Source organism: Acanthochromis polyacanthus, chromosome 12, assembly GCF_021347895.1.
Source record: "Acanthochromis polyacanthus isolate Apoly-LR-REF ecotype Palm Island chromosome 12, KAUST_Apoly_ChrSc, whole genome shotgun sequence".
NCBI lineage: Eukaryota > Metazoa > Chordata > Actinopteri > Pomacentridae > Acanthochromis > Acanthochromis polyacanthus.
In genome coordinates, this window is record NC_067124.1 from 18,729,960 (window position 1) to 18,746,283 (window position 16,324).

The 16,324-nt window shown below is 40.3% G+C and overlaps 1 long non-coding RNA gene across 1 annotated transcript; it reads right to left on the reverse strand.

The window, feature by feature from the left end:
• Positions 1-935: 935 nt before the first annotated feature.
• LOC110962823 (uncharacterized) lies at positions 936-16,209 on the reverse strand. The gene is made up of 2 exons (XR_002596467.2): positions 16,086-16,209; positions 936-1,515 (listed from the first exon to the last, which is right to left on the reverse strand). It is a non-coding gene; the product is annotated as an uncharacterized LOC110962823 (long non-coding RNA).
• Positions 16,210-16,324: the final 115 nt, after the last annotated feature.

Below are 16,324 nucleotides of genomic sequence, written 5' to 3' on the forward strand. Positions count from 1 at the left end.
TAAAAACTTTGGGTCCCTTACATTGGTTACTTACACGCTATGTTGTAGAAATGAGAAAAATGTAAGCAAAGGTAAACTGCTATCTTTGGCAAGTTTACACTTTGAAGAAAACTAAACTCTAAATAAACAATGCCTTAAAATGTCAGGGTGAGTAAGGCTATAATTATCTGTCAAGGTGTTGGCAGAGCAAACTATCTGATTGGCCCACATTGCAGTTCCACACATGCTTAGCATTTCAAAAACACAACAGCCTTCTGAAACTGACAACTTGAGGCTGTTACCTTTTATGAATTAAACCTCCATGGTGGCTGGTACAGCATATAGGCAGAGCTGTCACTATATTACTGTACCTATTAAAGATTGTCTTCAAAACATTCAAATCAAGGCAAAACATAAATAACATGCAGAACAGTGTCATGCAGCGAACAAATTGACGCTGCTTCAGTGCTATTTAGCATTAGATCAGCACTGTTCTACAAATAGGCGATGTTGTTGTAGTGTACCATGTTTTGTATTCCTCTACACAATGATGTCACTCACAATTTTGTATACGTATGGCTATAAAACGATGCCATTTGAAATTAAAATATGATGACATATATTGAGGGCGGCACAGTGTTTAAGTGGCTAGCACTGTCTCCTCACAGCTCGAAGGCCCTGTGTTTGAAGTCTCCTTCTGTGTGGAACGTGTTCTCCCTGTTTTCTGGGATTTCCGTCTTCCTCCCACAGTCCAAAGATGTGCTGTCCAAAGACCAGCGACCTGTCCAGGGTGTCTTAGGAAAAAGCTATCACTTTGTTTATAAGATAATTCCTGTCATGAAAGTTCAGGTATCAGAAGATAAATATGTTGCACATATTCTCATCCTACCATTTGTCCATGAACAGTCATATAGAAATATGACTTGGTATGCTGTGAAAGTTATGATGCCGGTTGGTTTATAGTGATGGTTAATATTTAATGCTATCAGCTCGGGTTGCATCATTCCTCTAAATGACTCCATGTACCTGTCTCTACATTTTTCTGATTTATAAGGATGAGAAGTCCAACATGCCCTTTAAATTTCATTCTGAGTGAGCTTACATCTCTCTAACAGTCGTGGTGTTAATTATAAATACTTACTGAGCTGAATGAGCTTTAACTTGGGCAGGACAATATCCCTCCTGTGCTGAAATGTTAAGCGTGTGAGAGGATAGCATAACAGTGACAGAGAGGACACTAGCTAGGAGACTTTACATGTTCTTCCACTCACTCCTGATTTGCCATCTTCTAAAGTTTCATTCCTATTACACTTCAGTTTTCCCCCCACATTCCTCTCTTTTGATTTATTTTTATGCTTGTGTTCACATAAACATTGGTTATTTCCAACAAGCCCGGCTACAAGAAAGTCTTCTTTTTCAGTCGTAATATTCTGAGTCCTACAGTATGTCCGATCCAGTCAAAAAGGGATGTTTCTCCTCTCTGTTCCAATCACAGCCATTTGGCCTGCACTGCAGATGTAGTAGCAGGATCTCTACCTGAACAAGATGAGGAAGAGAGACAGAAAGGAGAGAGAAGAGATTAATCATTTTTAGTTGTCATGGAATGAAATGACTTGAGGTGGCAAATGATGAGGTTCCAATTCATTTTTGGATACTTTCTTAATTCCTGACATTCTAACTATTGGGAATTCAGTGTGTTCTGTTAGAAGGTCATAGATTCGAATCTTGGCCTGGAGTCTTTCTGTGTGGAGTTTGCATGTTCTCCCTGTGCCTGTGTGGGTTTTCATTGGGTGCTCTGACTTCCTCCCACAGTCCAAAGACATGCTGAAGTTAATCTGTGATTCCAAATTGTCCATAGGTGTGAATGTGAGTGTGCTTGGTTGTCCATGTCTGTGTGTTGGCGCTGTGATAGACTGGCTGTTTATTCATCCTTTAATTTGTCATCTGTCCAAAGCAATGAAGTGAAAAGGTACTTGAATCAAACAATAACCAAAGCGTACACCACATGTTTATCCTGGCCAAATACAAGATGTTCATTCAAACAGAATTACACCAAATAGTCGGGCATCTGTTAAAGTCGGACTACGTACAAACAAACTTCCTTTGAGCTAGGAGCCACAGACTTCTTAGTCTGTCCGGGTTACTGTTTGCTTGGCTGTGTGGTTTTGAGTAAATAAAAAAAGTAAAACCAGCCAGTCAAGGCCAACATACCAGTACCAGATGTTTTATTACTGTGATGACACAACATTAGAACAACTGAGTGCCTCTTGGGTACTCATCCAAACTCTCTCTCCTTCATCTCCCCTAATTTCATTCAATCCAAAATGACATTTCTGGGCACATGTGCAACCTTGCTGCTTCAAACACACAGCTGCACTAATACTTACAGATGGCTACCGGGGAGACAGTTGAATATCTTCACCCAGTGATGAATGACCCCTCACTGAGTCTGAGTAAACGGGTCTTGATTTAGTGGCACAAAATATTAGCATGCACTAGCTAACATGGCATAATCTAATGAATCGTGACTTCTTTGTGCGTTAGAGCTGCTCCAGTTAATGAGGTGTGTGCATACATGTGTGCTTGTATGTGTCTGTGTATCTGCCTGATGAGCTGCCAGGGCGTGTCCAGATGTTTGTTTCAGTTTGATGAAGCCTGTAGTTATATCCACAATTCTCCATAATCCTCATGGAAACAGCTGCCAACGTCTGAATTCATTGAGTACATCTACGAGCACGGTTAGCAGATGTCAACAAGAACACAATGACAGCTACCCCATGATATGTGTGCCTTCATCTTATATGGTTGAAGAAAGTGTTGCTGGTTAGTCAGTATGGGTTGTATGCACTTATCTGCTGCGAAAAACATCTAGTGTTTTATTTATTTATTTAAAATCTTGTGGTCCATTTGCAGACATATTCTCTCAGCTGCATGGCACAAAACCATATCCTTAAGCTGTCATCACTTGGTAAGAACACAAGACAAGTTAGAATGCTGTGAAGACACACGGGACTAAATGCAGCAGATAAAAATTAGTAGAAGCTAATAAATCTCTTAGATTCTTTTGAACTACCATTTCTAAAACCCAGAATAATCTGACACAATCTTTTAATATGTTTTATGTGTCAGAATTTGAATGTAGAAGTGTAAATATGTGGAGCTGTTTCAACTCATGGGGTGTCAAACTCATTCCAGTTCAGGGCCCACATTCAGCCCAGTTTGATCTGAAGTAGGCCGGACCAGTAAAATCATAGCATAATGGCCAACAAATAATCACAACTCCACGTGTTTCCTTTGTTTTAGTGCAAAAAAGCACATTCCGAAAATGTTCACATTCAAGGAATTATCTTTTTACCAAACATTATGAACAATCTGAAATTTCTGAAGAAAAATTAATTCAATTTTAGCAACATTATGTCTCAGTTTATCATTTACACATTACAACTTTCAGATCACAGAATTCTACAAAGGAACAAAACATTTAGTCACAGGTATCTGGAACTGATAATATAGTATTTTACTTTATGACCAAAATGACAAGAGTCAGACAAAAAAAAAAGACAAAAATCAATAAAAACAAGACAAAATATTACAAAAATGAGACACAAAATGAGAAAAATGAGAGAAACGACATTAAAAAAAACAAAAACAGACAAAAATTGGACAAACAAGTGTCAAAGCAACAAAAATGGACAACACAAGTGAGACAAAAAACACAAAATGGCAAAAACAACACACAAAATGACAAAAACATCACACAAAACAAAAATTAAGCAATATACTAAATGACAAAAATAAGATAAAAAACACAAGCAAGACAAAAAGAAAATGAAAAAACGAGAAACAAAACGACATATACATGAGGCAAACAACAAAAGTCAGCCCAAAAATAAGACAAAAAACAAGACAAAATTTTACAAAAATGAGATACAAAACGATAAAAGAACACTGAGCAATCTAGTGTTTTAGTTTATGATCAAAACAACTTGTCATGGTTGAGAATTTTTTTTTAATTTATAGTTTTACAAATTTACAATCTGCAGTTAATGTCTTCTCTGTAATTTTTCCACTTTGCAAAGTCATTCTATAGGACAGATTGGACCCTCTGGAGGGGCCTTCCATTAAAAATATTCAACATCAGTTCATTAGTTTAGTCATTTTATATTAATCAATGAATTAAAGGTTTAAAAAATTGATAAAATCTCAGATTAAATGTTTTTTTTTCAAATCTCAAAGCTTTTAACTGCTTCTGTCAGTACAATAATATGAAGAACAAACAAACAAAGCATACTTGAGCACATCAAATATATTTTTAAATCTTTTATAAGATCAGTTAATTCAATACTAAACCAAGTATTTTTTGTCAGCTGATTTTCTGTCAATTGCTTAATCAGCTGTTTTAGAACTGCTTTTGTTTAGCAAAAAATAAAATGGGACAAAGGTTTTTTTCAACAAGTTCAAGAGCATCTGTGTATAGCTACGCTGTCCTCTGTCTCTCACCTTGATCTTCTAAGGACGTGAATGACTTGCTGATACAACACGTCTGTGGCAGTTTAAATGGAAATGTGACAATCTCCCAGGCTTTGCCACGGATAAGGCTCCGCTTCACTTGTGTGTGCATGAGAGCAGTTGTGTTGCAAGCTGCATGTTCCCTCCATGTGTTGGCATGCATAACCTTGGGAGCTATCCTTCCTCTAAGCATCATGGGACGGCTCAGAGGACAGGGGAATTAGCCAATCAGCCGTTAGGGTCACCCCAGTCAAATAACCCTGGAGACTCGCCTCCCCCCACATCCCCTTTTCCTTTTATCTCTCCTCCCCTCATCACATTATTCATCTGTTCACACGTGCTGCACATAGACACGCTCCCTCCAGTTGTTTGCTGCGAAAATACATGTAAGACGCAAACAGCGTATCTTGGGCATTAAGGGTTGAGTGAGACTGACATGTTACCACTTGAGTTACACTTCCCATGATGCCACTTGCAAAGGGAGAAAGAAAGAAAGGGCAAAAGGGAAGGAGAGAAGAAGCGTAATAAAGAGGTGAGTCTGTAGAGGATGCAAGACAGAGCGACATGAAAGGAAAAAAATGCACACTTAAGCTCTTTCCCAGCGTTTCCACTTGTGTTCCATGTACCATTTTCACTCAGCAGGCAGACTCCCTGCGTGTAGTAGGTGACTTATCATTTCAAGGTGAAACTAACATAGCCTATAATGTAAATCCATGCCCTTTGAAACAAATGATCTTGAAACCTCTTCAACAACTCTAGTGGAATTTGTAGATGCTTGAAGGTTGGAAAAACAATCCTGTTTCCTTGAAATTATGTATGCATCAGTGCAAATGAGCAGCATCTAAGCATATCTTCTGGAATACTGGTATGCAGGTATGTTATCTACAAATACAGCACATTAATATTGAGGAGCACGTTAACTCTTCCGACAGAGACAGGTGTCTCGTGTAGTTTGCAAAGGAAATTGGTAGTGTTACCACTCTCCTATTAGTATCCAAGCAGCAGGCTGGAGAATCCTGGCAGGAATCCACAGATATAGTACGCTGCAGTAGTCCAGCCTGAAGGAGATGAATGGACCAGCCTCTCTGCATCAGTGAGGGATAAAATGGGATGTAATTTGGCAATGTTCTTGAGAAGAAGTGTTTGATATGATTTGCATGCATCGTTCCCCTCTTCTCTCCCTGTTTCTCATTAGCAAGTGGTGTCCTGATGAGTGCAATTTTTGCTCTTACATAACTCTTATTTTCCTGTATTGACTAAGCTACTTGGATGCAGTGTAATTCCTCTTTACATTGCACATCTTGCGTAGATGTTTGTAGCATGTGTGACAGATGAGTAATATAATGAGGAGTGAAATGAAAGGAGGGCGGGAGTAAAGGACTGGTGGTTGCCAGGGTGACCTCATCCTGTCTCAAGGGTCATTTCATTGAGGTGACCTTGACTGTTCAATGCTACACATTTGATATCTGATGAATGATAAACGTCTTAGTCATGATTTGTACACGCTGCCCGTCATGCAGACGGCAAGCCTCTCAAAGACCAGCTTTCATTTGGGCTGCTGCCTGTAACTGTGTGTGTAAATGCGCACAGAAAGACAAAGCAGCCAATTACCAAGTCACTTACACACACTCCCACTGAGAGAACAATGTGAGAGTCAGTAACGAGCACACAGCAGCCTCTTTCTGTCAGAACGGCGCTCAAGATAAGGGCACGGATTCACATCCAGTGGACAAGCCCAGGGCACAGAAGACGCAGAATCACACACAGATGTGCGCACGCAAAGCTACTTTTTGCACACACTCTTAGAAGACAAATGACGTACCAAAATTAGCAGGCAGAATAAAGGCTTATTTTTATGCAGGCTTTACCTCTGAGTTCTATGCATTTGTGTAAGTGTGTTTGTCACCTGAATGGTCCAACAGAGAGGGGACAGGGTGGAGACTTCTGTCTGAGGTGACTGGGTACAGTGATAATGAAAACATTGCTGAGGTTGTGTAACTAGTATAGCGATGGGCTAACACTCCATCACAGTGAGTCACTGGGCGCAGCTGCAGCAGACCCCCAGTCACACACACACACACACACACACACACACACACACACACACACACACACACACACACACACACACACACACACACACACACACACACACAGTGCGCATGTTTCATGCACAAATATGCTGACGTATGCAGACACCAACATATTAAGGCACGCTATGGTCTTAGTTACTTTTGCACCATCTTTCTCTGAGGCAGACGCACACGCATGCACACAGAAAGAAAGCACTCCCACTCTGTCATCTGGAACAGAATGGGGCCACACACAAGACTGTGCGTCTAGTAAGGCCAACACTTTTCTGCTCCTGCTGCTGACACCACGTATGGAGGAGGCCTGGATACCTTACTTGGCACTCTTCAAATAAATGCATTGTTAGAATATTACCAAGATTAACTGAGGTGTAATAAATAGGAGTACGTTTTTTTAAACTCAGTCGTTTGTTTATGAAGTTTGTATCTTAATTGTAATGAAGACAAAGTGGAAATACACCTTTTGCTTGTATGTTAAAAGTTCTATGAGAACATCAGTAACCGTTAAATGTGTGGTGGATATCAATATACTGCTGTGTAGATAGAATTAACTTCCCCCCCAGCTTAAACCACATTTTTATGCCCACGTTATTACAACCTCTGAATCTGAGCCCTATTCTCATTCCTCTCTTTCATCCCTTTCAGAGGAATTCTTATGTAATGTAAGAGTGTGGCATGCTGTCAATTTAATCGGGAAGGGGTGACGTCTGCATGTCTGCTGTAGAGGGGGAGAGAAAGAGACAGAGAGGTGGAATTAGGCACAACTACGCAGCTGAACTTTTAATCCTCTTAGTGTCCTCAACTATCCATCTCTTATTTATCTGTCTGCTACCAGCCTACATCAAACTATCCATCTACTTATTGTGGCCATCTGTCCGCTTCATGTTGTAGTAAATTGCCTTTGTGGTATAGATAAATACATTTCACATCTTTATTGCTGTGAATTCTCTCCAGCACCCTGCCTCATCAGTTACTCAGACTTCCCCCATCCTCCGTGTACTCTGTGTACCAGTCCTTGGTTTCCTATCCTTTATCTGGCCCCTCTGTGCGCTGTTTCCTCTCTACACTCTCCATCCCTCAGCCCCCCTGCAAGGTCATTCCCAAGGACAGCCTACTCCCAGCATCCCCTGCCTGATTGGCCGATAGGCATTAAAGGGCCGGTTCCCCTGTGTAGCACATGGCTCCACTCCAGCTCTGCTACAATACTGTCATCATTTCCATCACTCCTGAGGCCACTTACTGTACTTGCTACACACATAGACACACTTGCTAGCTTACATGTATCCAATCCAAAAGACACAGCTAACACAGGATGCCCACTATAAATCTTACATCCTCGCTATCCTGTTTCATAAATCAAGAAGGGGCTGCTTGTAGGACTCCTCCTGACAGGTCACTTGTCAGATTTGTGAAGGATGTTCGCCTGCAAATACACTAATGCACAAAAATAATGAAAAGAGCACTTGATCCATGCTTACAGATAGCCCACCCTGTCTGAACTAAGCGAACCTTTCCCTCTATGATAAGTAAGCATGACACACTACAAGCTCAGCAGACCCAAAAACACAAAGCAAACAGCTACAGAGCAGCTTTGGCTGATAGACAGTTAGCAACATGACCTCTACAGAGAAGAGCTTCAGTCAAATGTGCTGTACGGAGTGGAAAGCAGATTTAAAAGTGGCTGATAAAACATCAAAAGAGCATCATTCTGACAAATTCTAAAACTGAGTCCACCACTTTATAGGTTTTAAATCTTAGCTGAACGGCTCATATGCTAATCTGCTAAATTATCACAGTACTCAAAAGCCATTTTCCCTGATGGTGCGTCATTTACAAAGCAATTTGACATTGAGGAATTAAGTACAAATGACTGCTTTTTGTTAAGTACCTCAGGAATTTTAACAATATTTTTATGTCACAGCTTAGCTAACCATAGAAACAAAAATATGTGTGAGTAGTCTCCTTGTGATTCATTGATCTGAACCACTGATAATAGATTTACCCTTGAACTTTAGCCTGTTAGGACTCCTTCTTTGCAATTTTGCTAGTCTTTAATTTAGATTTTTGTGTCTTTGGAGTAGCTAAAGAATTGAATTAATGTCAGTAGTTTGACTTTTTGCGAAATATTCTTATATCCCCTCGTGCAGAGAGTGAGTTAGGAGAACAACACAGTTTTAATAACAGTGCTAAAAGTATAAAGTTGCAGCAACTACCTTATTTTAGCGCAAAGACTGAAAAAGGAGAGCTAGCCTGGATCTGTAACCTCTAACGGTGACTTGTTGACATGATTTAAAATGTTAAATCCTAACAAAAGCCAAACTTGAGGTTTTATCTCAGCCAGTCACAGAAACTTCTTCAAGGCTGGTTGTAACTGCAGGTTTCTAAGTCAGCCAGCAGAAACTCTTAGAAGGTAACACCTAGTCAGTAAATACTCGAGCACATAATGTTAATTTATAGACTCATTACACTGTTTTGGATGGACATGTGTGCACAAAATATGAGCTTAAACAGTTCTGGTGAGCAGTTTTTTTTTAAATTAACTCTAAACAAAGTCAGTCTCCTGTTTCAAGCATTTATGCTAAGCTAGCTGGTGGTTGACTAAACACACATGACAACAATATCAATCCTCTCAGCCAACTCGACAAGTAATAAATGTATTTACCAAAGTTTCTATTTCTTTAGAACCCCTAAAGAGCTGTTTTGCATCCACACAAGTGTTTTTTTTTTTAAATTACCTCTTTGGGAGTGTACATATTAAAGGCCATTAAATGAACATCTTCCAAATTAGTGCAGAGAAATTTCTAGCAGCTTCACAGAAGAGAGTATGTTTGTACAAATACAAAAAAATGACACATCATTAATTTAATGCAGAAAGCCAAGTATGCTTTTTAACCTTTAAATCAAATGTTAAATATGAATCGTAAATGACAGTCTGCTATCAAGCCAAATTTCTGGGAATTTGTATGGCTGAGAAAGAGTGATATAATAAAAAAAAACTGTAATGGTGGGATATTGGTATATTAGCAATTATGGTCTTAATGGAACTTTGAGTGTACTTTCAGTGCATACTGAGAATAAACATGCAGTCGTAGGCAGCTACATAAAATGGTGAACATGTGGACGGATGTTTGCATCTAATGGCCTTGCAAACTGAGAGGCTTCATTAAATGCTCTTTATTTCCATTTATTTCCATTCACAGTTCTTTCAGTCTTGACTTTGAATGTACAAAAGATGCTCTGTTGAAACCACTGACTCAGACATAACAAAGCAGCTGCTGCTAATGTTTCAGGGAAATGCATTAACCAAAACCACACGACAGCAATACATTTCATAATCTACTTCATCCGATATAGAAAACAAGAAAAGGCATTTGAAACAGTGGAGATCAACTGTAATGCGACATTGGAGGCATGGCTTTTCCATGACTCATTTATCAGCTTAGTTTTCTTGCTAAGATGTGCGTAGAGTTACAAAACAATAACAACAACAAAAGTAAACCATGGCGGTGAAGGCAGAGAGGAATAGGGCTTTGCTGCAGTGGCTGTGGTGCTGAAAGGACAGCTACTGGAAGAAGAGAAGGAGGAGGGGTCAGGGAGGACAGACAGAGGAAATGCATTTGAACCAGATGTACAGATAGGTGTTTACTGGCCATGTGGCAAGCTGAAGACATGCCTACATTTGGTTTGATTATTACATGAACTGGCAAATTAATCTGATATATTGTAAATGTATGTTGTGCCAGTGTTTGTGCATATTCACATGTGAGTGTGTTCTGAGAAAGTTCTGGACATATTTCTTGACACTCAACATTTTAATTGTTTATTCTCAACTTTCATGGCAGATAATCTGTGTGAGGGAGCTGATGAAGCATCCTCCTCACTACTGTAAAGCTGCATGAACTGACAGACTGATACAGGAAGTTATTTTGGTTTTGTTATGTTTATTTGATATCCCTCTAACTTCTCCCTCTGAGTTCTGTTTCCAGGGGGCGTGTTCATGAAGTGCACACTTGGAGATGCACCCAGGGGTGGCGCACCTGGATTTGATCAGTGATTAGATCATACCAGGCAGTCGAGATAGAGGGGGGGGGAGTTGTTAGAGTGTTTGATTTTGTTTAGATTTTTGTTTAGTTAATTCTTTGGTTTATTATGGGTTTCATTTTCCTGTATAGTTCTGTGTATGTTGTGTGTAGTCTTGAGTGTATTAGCCAGGTAAATCTGGTGGGGGAGATGAGTTTGGTGTGAGGAGATGGTGATAATGGTATGATCTGGAATGATTAGGTGGCAGGTGTGAGGAGTGTGCGTGTGAGAGGGGTCAGGCTGTGTGCTCTGCTGAACAGGAATGCTGCCACATGTTCTTCATGTACCGTTTGTTGCCTCTTCAGAATCTTTTATTGTAAGTTTTTGGATTAATTAAAAACCCAGAAAAAATATCAGAGCTCTGGAAAAAAAAAAAAAACTCCCGTCTGCTGTGGCTCTTTTTACCATCACACTCCACCCCTCCATACCACTTGGCATTTCCATCCGGCTTGTGAGGTTCCCAACATCTGAAACCTTACAATCTGGCAAAGGTGTTATTAATAGCACGATAAAAGGCTGCATTAGGGATGCCAGGTGCCAGGCACTTTTTGTGCTTGATGGCATGGACAACTGGAGCACTCAAACGGTGCTGAGCAGTAATTTTATTGCCCACATCTGTGGTTCTCTGGGAAAATTAAAATGTCAGCTGTCATGAGTCTCTAAATGTAATGCCACAAAGATAAGCAAAACAAAGTTAGAATGTTTTAAAATATGGTATGAATTAGTTAACTGTTCCAACTAGATTTTCTGTAACATTCATTCTCTAACAAACAACAGATGTCTAATTGGTGTTTCCAATCCATCACTACACTTCAAGGAAACAATTTTGGGGATTAAACACAGAATTCTTAAATACCCTGTACACCTCTGGATCACAGGTAATATCCAGCCCCCTCCATAATTATTGGCACCCCTGGTTAAGATGTGTTCTTTAGCTTCTAATAAATTCATTTCTTTTTCTAAATAATACAGGACCACAATGAAAAAAGGGGAAAATCCAACCTTTAATACTAGTGCATTTATTCAGTGGGGGAAAAAATCACACATAAAGAAATAATTCTTTTACATCAAATCATATGTGCCACAATTATAAGCACTTACTGATGTTAATACTTTGTACAACCTCCTTTTTGTCAACAAAACAGCACCTCATCTTCTCCTATAATACATTTTTAAACAATTTTCAGTGTGAGAGTATGCTTCTGCTACAAAAATTGAATTTATTTTAAGGTTTTCAACTGGCACCCCTTAACCAGAGGTGCCAATAATCATGGAGTGCGCTGTAATTTTTTTGTCCTGATTGACAATTTCCTGACTCTCTTGGTACCTTTGTTGCATCTCTTAGAGTGAGGAAGAAGACACTTCTCTTTTTTTCTTTTTCTTTATTTGTTTACACAATCACAGTGTTGGTGCCAGCCTCCCTTTAGAGAGACAAAAAGCCCTCATATTGTAAATCATTGAATTTTAGCTTGAAGACTTGGCTTAGGGTTCAGGTAAGTGTCAGGATTAGGCAAGTAGTAGCTCTGGTTAGGGTTAGGTTAGGCTTCCAGGAAATTAATCTAAACCAGATGAAATGATGGAAAAACAACGATGCGCATGTGTTTCCACTTCTGCTTTTCTTGCATTCCTTATTCAGTTTCTAAATACAGCTTCTGCCCTTCCTCCCCAGTGTCATTCTTATGTCCTGTGGCAGTTTTGTGTCAATTGTTTCCACACTAAATCCCACAGGAATTTTCCACCACCCACCTGGCTCTGTTCTACTTCATCTATGTCTTATTTCTTGCCCTCTTCATCCCATTCCTTCCCTCCCTTCCTTTCCCTTCTCATGCTTCACTTCTGTCATCTTCGTTTAGCCCATCTGTCTTTCCATCTTTCTGTCCTCTGCCATCTTAACCCTCTCCTGTTTTCGTTCCTGCCTCTTTCCTCTGTCTTCCCCTCGTCTCTCGATCTCTGCCTCTTTTCCTCCCTTCTGTCTGTTCTGGACGCTGTGAGTGGAACACAGATTATGTCAGACATTTATAAAACCGGATTAGCTGAGATCACCTTCACACATGCACATATACACACACACATACACAGCTACAAATGACTCCTTACAACCACATACAACTCCTAATTTTAGCTGTCCATAGACATGCTAAATAGCCAGAAGTATGTGGACACCCCTGTTTGCATACGAACTAGGGTGGATGTTTTATTATTTGCAATATGCTAATGATGTTGTACGCAAGGACATTTCCATATAAAAATGCTTCTGTGTCAGTTATATGTAGGTAGAAAATAAAAAAATACCAACAAAGAGTCCTGACTCCAACCCTATTTGACACCTTTCAGGTGAAATGGAAAACTGACTACAAGTTAAATCTTGTTTCCCAGCATCAGTACCTGACCTCACTGGTGCTGTTGTGGCTGAATGGCAGCAAATTCCTGCTGCCAAATCTTGTGGAAGGCCTTCCAAGAAGAGCAGAGGCTTTTATAGAAGCATATGAATTAACACGGTTTTGAAATTGCATGTTTAGGAATGAAATACTACATTAATGCAATGTCTCCACATGCTTTTAGCCATTTTGTGTCTTAACCACACACACACACGCACACACACACACAAAACACGCACACACACATATAGACATATACATATATATGTATATATGTATGTATACACACACACACACACATATACATATATATGTATATGTATATATAAAAAATGTATGGAGTAAAACGTGTGTATATATATCCACAGGTTTTACTCCATACACACGTCTATGACAGAAAAACCCATGACCCACAGTGTTCAAATGCAGCCCTGACTCATACAGAACACCTTGGACGCCATATTTCCAGCATCATCGACTATCCTATCACACATGCACATGGCACTTCGTCCGTCTTGGCTGAGTCCTGTATGGGCGGCCACTCTGCAACCTCCACAAATCAGCTCCATGTAAATTACTACGACACAGCGTGAGCAGCATCCACAGAGACAGAATGAGTTATAAGTTCCAGCTTTCTCTCCCTGCCATCTCTCTCCCTCTTTTTCCCTCTGCCTTCTAATCTCTTCCTCCTGCATCCCCCTTACACATCCCTCAATTTCTGACTCAGCAGAGCAAGTCAGAGACAAGGTCATCTGACTGCAGTTGCTGTGGAGCGCGAGAATTGGGGGGAAGTTTTCCCTCCCCTTCTTTCTTGTACTGCAAGCGTTGGGTGATGGGAAGCAGGAAGAAGGGAGAAACGTGAAGGCGTGACAGAGGTTATGAAAGGGTACTGCTGGCAGCCATTTTGGTTGAAACGAGATTGAAAAGAACTTTATTAGCAGCACCATGCTGACACAGTCACCCTCACAGACAACACTGCATGCTTCAGGATCAAATTATTATCCTCACTGTCTATTGCCTGTATACTGTACATGTCTAATCACTAACACAGTGCAAGGATATTATACACCTAATCAAATTACATGAATGAAACAGCTAGCATACAGATGCCATATAATATACAGTATTAATGTCATTTTTGCTCATGCCACAGCTTTACACTGACCGTCATATTTAATCAAAATCTCTTACAGTCTCACAAAAACACTGAATTTTCCGAGTGTCAAGTTGTTGTTGTTTTTTTTAATGAAAGTCTGTTTATTGTGTTACTGCTATTTTATACATTCCTTGCATAGATTTGCAAAAAAAACAAGCTTCTGAGAAATCATTACAATGCTATGATACCAAACTGCTTTCACTTTAGGAAGACATTATGTTTTTAAGTTTCAGTGGTACGCTCTGACAAGCATTGAAGCTGGATTATTTTTACTACAAGGCATTCGTACTGTCATTACTGCAGTGATAGAATAAAAGAGTCTAAACTAATGATAGTTCATTTCCTTATGCCTGAATTCTTTGGTCATAAATCACACATTTTGTTGGCTAAATATTCGTACTCGTGCTACGTTTCATGGCACCAGCAGTGACTTTTAAGGGCTAACATTCTACGGGCAGAACAGTGGGTGCCAAAAGATCAACAACCGACATGAATGCCCATTTTATAAGCAAGGCAAATTCTTCTTTGAAACCAGAAACGTAATAAACTATCAACATATATTGTACTTTAACATCTTATTAGTGTTAGATGGGTGACATTTACCAAAGTGTCAAAACAATGTGTGCTTGAAATTTCACTCTACCCACCTGGGTAGCTCAAGAAGGTTGCAAAAACACCAAACAACCACAAACAATATGATTACTCAGTGCTTAATTCCATTTGTGGCATTATCTAGTCTTATCCCTTGTATTCAGATAGCTTAAATAAACTAACCACACCATAAGAGCATTTCTGAAGGGTGTTACAGCTGAGCTAACCTCACTCTGATGGTTTGGAGTGTCGTGGTGCTACACAGTCAATGCCTGGGTCCACAGCAAGGCAGGCAGTGAGGCATAACAGCAATCTGCTGCAGGGACAGCAGGCGTGACTCGCAGCTTTCCCTTGCAAATCAGGCATTCCAGTGCATGCATGCATGTGTGTGGGTATGCAACTAAATGCCCTCGCGTGTGCTCTCACTGCAGCATCGCAAGTGAAAAGCACAGAGGAAAAGAATGTGACTAAAGGCCCGCAATAGCAACTCACTGCTGCATATGGGGCAGCTCCCTCGCTCTTGCACGTCCTCCGTCTCTCCGTCGTTGCACTTTTTGTGATTGATATTGAACATTAGACATCTGTCCATCAACCCGTTTGTTTCCTGTCTCTGCTACACTGTTTTTCCCCCCTCAGCATACCTCTCTGTCTGTTTATTGTAACTTCTATATCAATCTCTCTGTCCAGTGTTTAAAGAATGCAGACTGATTTGTTATACTAGCTCTGTCACAGTGCAGGTATGTGCACATCCCACATCTCCACAGTTAAAAACATCTTTTTACAGCTGTACTAAATGTAAAGCAAAGTTACGACTCTTGAGCTTGGTAAAAAAATATTTACAGCACAGAAACAAGCCTGGTCAGAGTGTTTTTTTTTTTCACTTGCACTTAGGTATTTCCCCTTTGTCACTCAGTGTCTGTACAGCAGCTCAGGTGCTCACACTGCACTGTCACAACTACACCTGCTAATATATGCATGTAGGTTACATGCTCTTTTGGGCTTCCCACCATTTCCCTGAACTGTGTACTGACCTGCAACTCTGGCTTCACCCTCATGGTTTCTGCCCCCCCACACACACACATATGGATGTATTGCTGTCTCCTTTTCCTGCTGCACCCTTACTACTAAGGTGACACAGCCTATGGAGCTGCACGACATGCTCATTATAGGACCAACACGACCGATGACACATCCAGGGGTGCTTATCACATGCAACAGCCTAATGCACACAGACCTACTATTTTATGTTACATAAATACATTACATGAAGAACAAACACAATCACGACAACTAGGATCTAACCTTGTGCGTCCATTTCTACAAAATTTCAGCCTAGAGACTCGCGATGCTTCTGGCTGAAAGCCTCGGAATTCTGCAGTAAAGCAGGAGGGGCAAAATGCTTTTCTATTGGCTCGCTCGCACACTGAGATGAAACCAACTGGCCAGCGATGCCAATGCCGATGAGACGCTCAGAATTATGATTGGCCGTCCGTGTTCGCGGTGGGCGGGAGTAATTGCCCCCTCGGTTCACCCATTTGCTT